We start from the raw sequence: 12279 nt of genomic DNA on the forward strand, positions 1-12279 counted from the left end.
TTCCGAAGGGTAACAACTTACACGCATAACTTCTTATCGTACATCGTATGGAGGACCTCGTTTACAAGAGATCCACGAGCGGAAGCAGATTTTCTAAATTCCATTTTGATTGAAAACAAAAATTTATATTAAATACAAACAAATTATGCATTTTAACAAAATTACAACATGCTTTTTAAACAACAAAAAGGATTTAAGTGATTATACATTTGAAGAACACTTCTTCTCGTACAACCCTCAAACTGTCATGAACTCCTCGAATAGCAACAAAACTCGAACACAGCAACCTTGAAGACTTTCTTCAATAAAACTCGAACCAAAAGGTTGAAGATACTACCACTTGGAGTCCTCGGTATTCTCAGGGTGAGAACCCAGGAGTGGTGGACTCTGACTATTTTGGTTAGGAGGGAGTTTGAGAGTTTGGAGGAGGAAGACGATTGAGGAAGAAGCACTATTGTATAGCAAAGTTCTTCAATTGTTTAGTGTATTGTATATGCTCTGTGTGAAATTCGTGTAGTCCTCTAATGGAAAAATAAAATCTTATTTTATTTATTCCATTTTCCACAAAAACCACTTAACCACCCACTAAGGTGGTTAGAAAGGAAAAATGGATTATTATTCAAAATAACAAATAATATAAATAAATATGATAATCAACCTATCATATTATATTTATAATCTATAGTTTTAATATTGCATCTATACAATACAAACTATAACTCTTTTTCTCTATTTTATGGCATTTAATTAAATCATATTTATATTAAATTTAACAACTATGAATCTCATTCATATAAAATATATTTGAATCACATTCAAATATTTATTTCTCCAATTAAACAATAATGTATCAAATACATTATGTCAATTATATCATATATAATTGAATCATATATAATTAAATTTCCTCTTATTAATTTGAACAATTCAAATTAACCCAAAAACTGATTCTCAACTAAATCCTTTTGAGGTACCAAGGAGACCTTATGGACCTGTAGCTTGAAGCTCTAACGGTACGTGAATAATTTATTAAACTCTTTAATTACATTATCCACCATCTGTTAACTGTCGGACACTCAACTAAAGACCGACAGTTACACTTTACAGATATATTTATGTGTCCATTGGATATGACAAATCAACAGTATGATGACCCTTCACAAATTGCTCGTAAGTACAACTGGGCCAAATTACTATTTTTGCCCTTGTAGTTACATCTAACTCCTTAAGTACCATTTATCTCTCTAATGAGCAATAGATCATAGTTCTACCATGACTAAACCCCTCTCGGGCCAGGAGAGGGTCTGACACCATATTGTTCAAGACCCAAATCAGCCCTTAAGGGAGCAATTTATCTACTTACCCCTGCTTCAGGGAAGGAGTGAATTTCATCTTGTGTAGCTGAGTTCTCAGCTCCCTAATCAGACGAATCCCCAAAATGGTAGGCATGTTGAGTCGAAGATCTGACCACTCTCACCAATACAAATCAAAAGACTGCCTCGTAGGCAGGAGTTCACGATTCACTCAGGATTAAGGTCATGTTACCTATGGTCATCTTAGTGAAATGAAAGTCTCTATTATGAACGGTGCTATATAATGAGACTAAGCATTTCATGGTCTGGTCTTATACAAACTTCTTTATATATAATATCCCTGTCTAATACATGAATGATTAGGATCAGATCATTTGTAGCACTTTACAACATTTGTACATCAATAAAGCGCCCCATACTCGTAGTGTTACTAAGATAAGGTACCCAACCTTATCTATATACTATAGACCATTTAGGTTATCACTTAAACATGATCCACCCGTATGTCTCCACATACATGTTTAAGTTACGACGATAACCTTGGATGTTAGTTTATTGGTTTGTGGTTAATGCAACTAAAATATCACATATTTTATAGACAAAATGAATAAAAATATCATATATTATTAATCACCTACAAGTTTGTTTATACAAGGTTTGCAAACTATAGAACCCTATGAGATTTAGGGCATCAACCTCAACAATCTCCCACTTGTCCTAAAGCTAGTAGGGTGTACAATATAATAAAATACAAGTACATTAAACAATAATCTAGGGCATAACATGCCCAGTACAAGATCTCCCACTTGCCCTAGTCCAGTCGTGGTTTTTCCTATAGACCTATACTCTACAGGTGACCTTAAAAAATTGTAGCTGTGAGAGCCTTCGTAAACGAATCAGCAATATTATGCTTTAAAGCGATCTTCGTGACAATCACCTCCCCTCGATGCACAATATCTCGAATGAGATGGTACTTTTGCTCTATGTGCTTATTGTGCTTACGACTCCTAGGCTCATGAGAATTAGCCACAAAACCACTATTATCACAATAAAGTGTGATAGGCTTTGACATATCTGGAACAACTTCCAGATCAGTCAAGAATTTCTTGAGCCAAACGACCTCCTTAGCAGCTTCACAAGCCACTACATACTCAGCCTCCATGGTGGAGTCTGCGATGCATCCTTACTTAGTGCTTTGCCACATTACTGCCCCTTTGTTAAGATTGAACATTGATCGTGAAGTGGATTTCCGAGAATCTCTATCAGTCTGAAAATCAGAGTTCGTGTATCTTGTAACGATCAAATCCTTAGAACCATACATAAGCATGTAGTCCCTTGTTCTCTGTAGATACTTGAAGATGTTCTTAACGGTTGTTCAGTGATCATATCCTAGATTAGATTGATATCTACTGACTATCCCCACTGAATAACAGATGTCAGGTTTAGTACATAATATTACATATATTAAATTGCCCACGACAGATGCATAGGGGACCCATATTATATCCTCAACTTCTTGAGGTGTCTTAGGACACTATTCCTTAGACAAAGTAACTCCATGCCTGAAAGGAAAAAGACCCTTCTTGGAGTTCTGCATCACATACTTGATCAACATCTTGTCAATATACGATACCTGAGACAGTGTTAACTGTTGGGATTTGTGCCTTAAAGTCTCATGTCCTGTAGTTTGTAAACAATTTTGTACGAACGCTTGTGATGTATAATATATATGATATTTACTTCACTTCTTGACTTTGAACATATAGATGTTTTTATTTTACTACAAACCAATAAACTTAATATCCATGATTGTTTTTATGTAACTTGAGCATGTATGTAGTGACATACAAGTGGATCATGTCTTAAGTGATAACCAAAATGGTCTGTAGTATATAGATATAGGAGGGAAACCTTATCCTGGTAACACTACGGACGTGGCTCGCTTTGTGGAATAGTTACAAGTGTTGTGACTTGTCACAAATTGTCTGATCCTGATCATTCGTGTAGGGGACATGCGAGCGAGGGTGTTCTACAAAGAGTTTGTATAAGACCTGACCTCGAAATGCTAATGTCTCATCATATAACTCCATTCATGATAGAGACTTCACTTCACTAGGAGGACCATAGGTAACATGACCTCAATCCTGAGTGAGTTGGGAACTCCTGCCATTGAGGGCGGTTCTTTGATTTGCATGGGTGCGAGTGGCCAGAGTATCGACTCAAACATACCACTTTGGGGATTCGACTTATTTGGGAGCTGGGAACTCAGCTTCACGAGATAGAGTTCACTCCTTCCCTAAAGCAGAGGTAAGTAGATAGTTTCCTTTTAAAGGCTGATCCCGGGGCTTGAACGATGTAGCGCCACACACTTTCTCATGGCCCGAGAGGTGTTCACACATAGTAAGACTATGTTGTATTGTTCATTAGAAGGATCTATGGTACTTAAGGAGTAAAATGTAATTATAGGGACAAAATGGAAAATAGGCCAGCTATACTTACGAGTATCTGTGAAGGGTCATTGTACTGATGATTGGTTATAATCAATGGACATAGAAATGTAAGAAGAGTTCACTGTTGGTCTTTAGTGAAATGCCTGAAAGTTAACGGATGATGGGTATTGTGGAGTTTAATCAGTTATTCACGTACCGTTGGAGCTTCGAGTCATAGGTCTATAAGGTCCCCTTGGTAGCTTGGATACAAGTTGAGAATCAGTTTTTGGGTCAGTTTGAAATGTTCAAATTGACAAGAGGGAGCTCGATTATATATGATATAATTGAACTAGTTAATTATATATGATATAATTAACTTTATGTATGAGATACATTAATTTGGCGGGAATTGGATATAAATATGATTTATATTTAGTGGAGGAAAAATACTATGATTAATATATGATATTAATCCATAGGTTATGACTATGATGTGATTATATTCATTGTCTATTAATTGACGGTTAAGGGATAATAGGTCGGCATCTCTTTTGTTTTCATAACGGATGAGTAAGTTGAAGAATCACGGTATGTTAAGCATTGGATGCGTGGACATAATATTGAAGTGTGTCATCACTTAGTAAAATCAGTACCTATACGATAGTGTTGAACGATCGCTTACCTATACGATAGTGTTGAACGATCGCTTAACACTAACACCGGCGCACGCTATTTAGTAAATGATCATTTATATTTTCCTAAGCGATCGTTTAGCGCCCGATATTTACTAAAAGATTGTATAGACGATTATTTAGCTTTTTTTACACAATCGTTTAGACAATCGCTTACCTTTTCCTACACGATTGTATACTTCACTTAAACGATTAAGCATTTTGTCTATACGATAGATGAGCCTTTCTCCCACTTGCTTGATCGTTGTATACGATCTCCCTTCCTCCCCCCCTACCAAATTCGAAAAAAACCCACCCTTTGGATTCTCACTCTGAGAATACTAAGGGCTCTGAGTGGTGGTGTCATCCCTGTTTCCTTTTGTTCATGTGGAGACTGTTCGAGGTAGACGCTTGGGATTTGCTGAACGATAGCTTGCCATTAAAGCAAAAGCGAGATTTACTGTAAAGAAAAGTCTTCAACTAGTATGACCTCTCGATCTCTTAGTTATTGTTCCTTTGAGCATGCCCAGTAATTTAATGTTATGAATGCATATCAGTATGTTTGAATGTATATGTGGAAATTCAATCATAATGAATTGGAAAGATTCGCTTCTGCTCGTAGGTACTCTTGAATAAGAGTTCCTCCACTAGCATTTTGTTCTTTCGATCTCGAAAGATCTAAATACTAAGAATAAACTGAGCCTCTCCCAAATCTATCATTTGGAATTGGGTCGCTAGCCAGTTCTTAATTGTAGTCAATAAGCTTACATCATTCCCAATGAGTACGATATCATCCACATACAACATTAGAAAAACTACTAGACTTTTTATGATCTTCTTGTATACACAAGGCTCATCAACGTTCTGATTAAAGCCATAAGATTTGATCGCAGTATCACAACTTATATTTCAAGATTGAGATGCCTGTTTTAGTCCATAAATGGACCAATTAAGCTTGCAAACCTTTTGCTCTTGACCTTGGACTAGGGATCCCTCGGGCTACACCATATAAATGGTCTCCTCAAGATTGCCATTCAGAAAAGTAGTCTTGACATCCATTTAACATATCTCATAATCATAATATGAGGCAATGGATAGGAGGATTCAGATAGACTTCAGCATGGCAACAAGCGAAAAAGTCTCCTCATAGTCGACTCCTTCTACTTGGGTATAACCCTTTGCCACCAGCTTAGCCTTGAATGTTTGCATTTTCCCATCAGCACCACGTTTCCTTTTGTAAATCCATTTACAACCTATAGGTTTAACCCCATCAGGTTGATCTATAAGATCCCAAACTGAATAGAAGTACATAGACTCCATTTTGAGATCCATGGCTTTGATCCATTCATCTTTGTCATCATCCTTCATTGCCTTCTTGTAAGACAATGGATCCTCAATCTCACCATCAACTACCATAGCTAGAATTTCAGTTAAACCCATATAGCGAATAAGTGGGTTCACAACTCTCCCACTACGTCGAGGTTCCCTCAACACATGAGGTGGATTTGACCTACTAGATGAACCTACTTCAACAACTCTTGTTGAGGTAATAGGTTCTTCAACAACTTTTGTTGAAGATCCAATAGTTTCTTTGGAAAGTTTATTCAACATGATTTAACTTCTGGGTCTGTGTTCCCTTATGTGGTCCTCCTCAAGAAAAGTATCATTAGTCGACACAAATACTTTGTTTTCTTTAGGATCATAGAAATAACCACCTCCCGTTCCCTTGGGGTAGCCTATAAATAAGCATAACCTTAAACGTGGTTCCAGTTTCTTAGGATTAGCCTCAAGCACATATGCTGGGCAACCCCAGATTCTGAAATGACGTAAACTAGCTTTACGATCATTCCATAACTCCAAAGGTGTTCTGGCAACACTCTTGGAGAAAACGCAATTCAGGATATAACATGCAGTCTCCACTACATAACCCCAAAACGAGTCAGGTAAGGAAGCGTAACTCATCATAGACCGAACCATGTCCAACAAGGTTCGATTTCTCCTCTCTGATACACCATTTTGCTGAGCTGTACCAGGTGCTAAGAGTTGAGAAACTATTATATGTTCTATCAAATAGTTCTAGAAAGATAAATCCAAAAACTTTCTACCTCGATCAGATCGAAGTGTTTTAATCGTTCTATTTATTGCATTTTCAACTTCAGCCTTGAATTCTTTGAACTTTTCAAAAGACTCAGACTTTTGTTGCATTAAATAAACATACTCATATCTCGAATAATCATCAGTGAAAGTGGTGAAATATTCGTAACCTCTAGTGGCTCTTACATTCAATGGACCACAAAAGTCTGAATGCACTAGCTCTAAAGGCTCTTTGACCCTATGACATTTTCCAGTAAAAAGGTATTTTAGCCATTTAGCCTTCAAGGCATGACTCACACACAGGTAAAGAATTTTCTTCTAACTCGCTTAGAAGTCCATTCTTCACCAAACTCCCAATCCTATTGAGATTAATGTGTCCTAATCTTAGGTGCCAAAGTTGGACATTTTTCTTAGGAGAAATTCTAAGTCGTTTATTTTGAGTTACAACAGTTTTAAACATCTCTATGTTATGGAGGGCATTTGTTGCTAACGACATTAGCACACACAAATTACTTTCCAGTTGAGCAGAACATATATCCATGTCATTCTTAGTAATAAAGACTTTGTTAAAAGAAAAATGGACTTGATATTTACATTCCAACAAACACTTTACAGACAATAAGTTCCTTTTTAATCAGGAACAACAAATACATCATTCAAAATGAGAAATTTGTTCTGTAAAGTTAACCAGAGTCTTCCCACTTCCATGGCTGAGACGACGTGCCCGGTTCCAACTTGGATCGTCATCTCACCAGCACCAAGCTGCCGCCAGGAACTAATTCCCTGAAATGAAGAACAAACATGGTTAGTGGCCCCAAAGTCAATAATCCAGGCAGAATCATCAATCACCACTAAACAAGTCTCCAAAACAAACGAATCACATTTACCTTGTTTAGCCTTCTTCTTTTCTGCCAAATATCTGGGACAGTTTCTCTTCCAGTGCTCGTCTTGGTTGCAATGGAAACATTTTCCCTTGTCAACCCTTACTGGTTGTCTACTCCACTTGGAGCAGCAAGTTGTGGGTTAGCAGGAGCCTTCCCCTTACCATCATTTTTCTTCTTTTATTTTCTAGTGCCGGAAGAAGAAGGTACATAATTAGTTCCAGAGGTCGAACCTTTATGGAATTTTTTAGATGATGAAGCAACATTTGCTTCACCCTTATTCTTCTTGCTTTTCAATAAGGATTGAAAAGTTTGTAACTCGTTGCATGGAGTTGTAAGGTTGTAGTCAATTCTATTTAGAACAACATTGCTACGAAAGTGAAGGAAGCTATCTTGCAAGGATTCCAGAATTATGCTAACCTGGCTGGCCTCATCAATGCTAGCCCATTCATCTCAGCCACGTTGAAGTGGATCATCATATTGAGAACATGTTCTCGAACAAATAATCCCTCTTACATCTGTGAGTTGAAGATGTACTTTAGAGCATTGTTTCTGAGCTGTGTGGACGGTTGCCCGAACATCCCCCGCAGGGACTCCATGATCTCACGTGCAGTGACCATGGGCTCATGATTTTTGGCCAAAACTTTGTTAAGGTTGGCCAAGATATACGCTCGGGCCTTCTTGTTCGCCCATGTCCATCACTTATACACTTTCTGAACATTTCGAGGGGCAGTAAGAGCTGAAATATGAGGACACTCTTCCGTGAGGACGAATCTGAGATCATTGATGATTAAAATCATGTTTATTGTATTTTTTCAACTAGAGTAGTTCTCGCCAGTTAGTTTTTCGGTGGCAAGTAAACTTAAAGCCGCGGTAGCCATAATTTAATTGCTGAAAAATGAACAAACTTAATTAAGTCTACTTGCATTAAACTAGTTTTATAAAACCAATCATGTTTTAGCAAAATAGTCTAGTGTACCCCAAGTTACATATATTTTGCAATGATGCTTTAGTGAGACAGGACAAAAGTCACTGTAGAGTGATCAAGTACCCTTTCACTGAAATGAGACATTCTCAACCATTAGACAGAAATAACTCCTTGTAACCGAATCTAATAGTCACCATTGTTCGGTCCAGAATTTATTAACATCCTTAACAATTATGTGTAAGTGTAACCCCTCATTTTAGGCCCTAGAGTCCCGCCCTAATGAGTCAACCTTAGGGAAAAGCCGATTAGGACAAGAGACTAAAGTAACCCTATCCATTTCTGGAGATCAAATAAAAAGTTATAAAAAATTGTCATCCTTTAGGGGGACACCCATGATGCAACGAGGTGATGCACAAAAATTTATCCAACCTAATGAAATAGACCGAGAGATATGTTGTCACACGTCCCACTCCCATTTACTATGAACACTCTCTCCATTCACCTTGATTGACCTACCCAAATGCCATCCGTAGGGGGACAACCATGGAGCCTCAAGGCCGAGGATAGATCTCACATGTGAACTTTTAGGGAGAAACGTGTATAGGTGAAAGTGAAGGATCATATACCCCACTAACTTAGAAAATTCAGCTACTGATTTTTAACTAAGTGATTTGTTTAGTTTGCTAAAAAACAACACTTGCTTTTGATGATTAAACAACTTTGATTCAAGCCTTATTAAACTCTTTAACATACTTTCAACAAATTTGCATGCATGTAACAAATCTATCTAATTCACCTTTTCAGGTAGGTTTCCAGGTAGGGGTGCGATGTTTCCATCGACTTAAGTACCCCAGCCTAGCCAGAAACAACCTTAGACAAAAGATCCCCTATAGATACAATTGTTACATATTTAATCTTTTATGAGAAATCAATTTAATCATATTAAATTAATTTAAAAGATTAAACTTAGATTTCTAATCTTATTAGAAACGCGATCTTAGGTCTATCTTAATCAAATTTTAAAACACTTTGAAAAAATGATTAAAGCCTAAGGTTTGCATGTAACTTTTTATTATTGATTTTAATTCTAATTTCATTTATTATAACACTTATAAGAAATGAAAAAATATCTCATATACATGCTTAAGTTTACAAACAATAACCATGGAGCTTTGTTTATTGGATATGAGTAAATGCCAAATAAAATAACTCTTATTTTATTATAACAATGTATATAAATTACAAACTACGAGATTCCGAGATAATTAGGACACCAATCCCAACATTTATCTTTTTAATTGAAAACGTGCTTCGAGGAACTAATCTTCTGCGCTTCCCTGAGGTTCGACCTTGGACTTGTCGCTTGTACTACCAGTTAGTATAAGTAGTTCGTTCGGTGATTTATAATTATTATTTGTATAGCAAGGGTTTTAGAGCGACACCAAAATTCCTGTTGTCAAATTGGCACCGTTGTCGGGAAAGCCAATTAGTTCTTCTTAGTTAGTTTTTGTTAAAGTTTCTTTTTCTTTGATTTTTTTTTTTTGTCAGTGGCAGGATTTCTGAATTAGTCTTCGACGTACAAGGGTCAAGATGCAAATTTTGATGACGAGGTAAGTAGCCTTCGCCACGAGCTTGCCGAGTTAACTTCCTTGGTTGGCCACTTGATGAGAAGGAGATCGCAGCAAGTAGAGGTGTACGGGAGTTGCCTACTCGAGGGGCATCCCATGCAAGCATGCCCAAGGTTACAGTGGATGTCAGCACCGTGTGGATTCGTCGAGGAGGGGTATTATGGTCCTTGGGATTACGAGCCTCGACATTCTTGGCAGGGGGGGGGGGGAGTCTTTTAACCATGGATACTCAGAATGGCAACAGAGTTGGCAGCCAAGATTTCGCAGCACCACACTAGTCGACTCATGCTTAGTCTTTAGGGCCAGGAATGTCTTTAGAGGCTTTGGTTATGAAGCTTGCTGATAGATCTTTTAAGTTTGAATAGGACAACCTTTGTAGGCAACAAGAGTTCGAACGCATCCAGTAGGAGAGTCATTACCCCGAGGCAGAGGCTAGGATTGATTTACAAATTCTGAGTGACCTTGTTGCTCGACTTGCAACTTCAGCTGGGAGGCCGGACGAGCCATTGCCAGGCCAATCCCTTGATTTTCTTGAGACCCAAAGGTGTCAGGTAGTCCATGTCGATACGGTGGATGAGCATTTTTCACTTCCTGGAGACTCGTGCCCAGGTATGACTTTGGAGTTTTTAGTTTCTGAACTTGCTAATAGTACTTCTCAGTTCCAGCAGGATACAAAGAATTTTCAGCAGGATTTTTAAGCTCGGCTGCAAGAATTGATCACTCATATTTCCTAGCTGGACGAGGTCATGTAGAAACTTGAAAGCACACCAGAGTAATCCATCATCTATACCTTGGAGGCTGAGTTCCTTGCGAAGTGTTACTACTCCAGTGATGATGAGGACGTCACTCCATGCTTGTCAATTTGTGAGGTTAAGGAGAATTCTGAGCCTAAATCTGACAAGATCTGGGTGATAGAGTTAGAGGTCAAAAGACCTCACCCTGTTCTAACTTCTCGTATTTCGTATATACTCGAGATTTGTTCTCCTAGTCCTCACCAGTCTGTTTTGTCTTTTCTTTCTTTCGACTCTTTTGGGTCAGTTGAGTTTTTCGATTCTTTCTTTTTACCCTTCTTTCCATATACTGAAAAACCAAAATTCTATCTGTCTGGCCTATTCAAAAAATGAGAAATCTTATAGCCTTGTTGGGCTATATCGACTCACCTAAGAAGGGACCAGAGAAATACGAGAATTTCTTTGTGCCTTAACAGGGGACAGGTCACGTCGAGCAATCGAAATTAAAAATTTACCCTTCTTAGAGGGAGCCAGGTGAAAATTTTTACTACTTTCTAAAGGAAATCGGAATCGAGATTTCCATGAGCAACGGAACAAGACTATTCCAAATTACAATCATGAATAAACATATATTTACAGTCGACTTTAAACAAGCGGTTATACAATTAAAATGCAGAAATTACAGCATGAACAACAAATGATCAATGAGAAAAACTCTATGCACAATGGCAGAAACGTCTCCACGCTCAGATGCGCATGTCGCTCGAACAACAACAACCTCGAACGTCTGATCTACATGACTGCAACACCGCACTAACACTTCGGACTCGTCCTCAACGATCTCCTCGGTCACGAACTCCTCAGCAACACGAACGGCCTCCACAACACCACAAACAGCCTTCAGAAAACCTCGACGGTATCGAGTTGAGTTTGACACCACCAACAAGGCGACCTTGGTATTCTCAGTGTGAGAATCTAGAGGGTGGGCTCTATTCAGACTTGGTGTAAGGCAGATGAAGGAGGAAACACCGATCGCGTACACGATTGGGCAAGTGGGAGATGACGGAGACCTATCGTATAGGTCGATATCCAATCGTTTAGATAAAGCTAAGCTATCGTCTAGCAAAAGCTATGCGATCGTTTAGCTCGATCTATCGCCTACAGACTCTACACGATCGTTTACCTTGGGCCAGCGATCATCTAGCAAAATTATGCGATCGTTTAGTAAATACTACACGATCGTTTAGCTCGCCCAGCCGTCGTTTAGTAAATCTGTATTTACTTGACAACTTCATGAGTTTCTTTTGCACGGAGAAAAAACTCAAAACTTTTTCAATATTTCGAAAAAAACTTCTTTTGAAAATAGGAAAACCATTTTTCTTTTAAACTTACGGTTACCATGATTCAATAACCACCCACTACTTTGGTTATTTAAAAGAAAAAGAATTAAACATCCAATAATTAATATTATTATAAACATAAATGATAACCAACTTATCATACTATTTTGTAACCTATAGTTTTAATATTTCATCTCATGAAACATATAAACCATAGTTCTTTTTCTATTACATGGTACTTAATGTAAATCTCATTTACATCAA

The sequence above is a fragment of the Benincasa hispida genome, chromosome 3 (assembly GCF_027475165.1).
Source record: "Benincasa hispida cultivar pf3 chromosome 3, pf3_genome.v1.1, whole genome shotgun sequence".
Classification (NCBI taxonomy): Eukaryota; Viridiplantae; Streptophyta; class Magnoliopsida; order Cucurbitales; family Cucurbitaceae; genus Benincasa; species Benincasa hispida.